Here is a 654-nt window from a genome sequence, read left to right as displayed (position 1 = left end):
AGTCTGCCAGGAGAGAGGAACGGGCGGCCTCGCAGCCAGGCGGTGGATGCCGCTTGCCTAAGCCAGTGGCCAAGGTCTGCCGCCCAAAGCAGGCTGCCTGATTCTCCGCCGAGATATGTACGGGTTTCTGTTGTTTATTAACTCTGCTAAATTAGACTGCAGCTCACAGGCGTGTGTTGCACAGCGTAACAAGGAGTGCTGCTAGGTGGCAATCCTGCTGAGCATTTTCCACCTCCTGAAAGCACTTATGAAAAAAAAAAATATCATTTTAGGCAGATATCCTTAAGTGCTTCGTAAAAGGACGGAGACACGTTCCTATTTCCTTTAATGCACTAGCTGTACCGTTTCCTACTGGTGAATCTGTTGGAGAGTAATGCGGCCTGTCAAACCTATGCAGGTCTCCCGCAGTAACACCGACTGGTCCCAGGGAGACAGAGCAGGAGGGATCCCGTGTCCGCCTGGGAGGACCCTCTAGTTACAGGACCATGAAACCGCGGCTGGAAGTGCTGAGACTGCGGAGAACCTTGTGATTTTTATCTTTTTTGCAGTCGTTCTGTTAGTTCTCAGTCAACATAACAGTTCTCACATCAAAGCCAAACTGAACTTACTTTCGAGTTAGACTTTGTGAAACACTACATCAAAAGTTGTTCCAAA

Source organism: Calonectris borealis, chromosome 1 (genome assembly GCF_964195595.1).
Source record: "Calonectris borealis chromosome 1, bCalBor7.hap1.2, whole genome shotgun sequence".
Lineage (NCBI taxonomy): Eukaryota > Metazoa > Chordata > Aves > Procellariiformes > Procellariidae > Calonectris > Calonectris borealis.
This window is presented reverse-complemented; position numbering follows the sequence as displayed.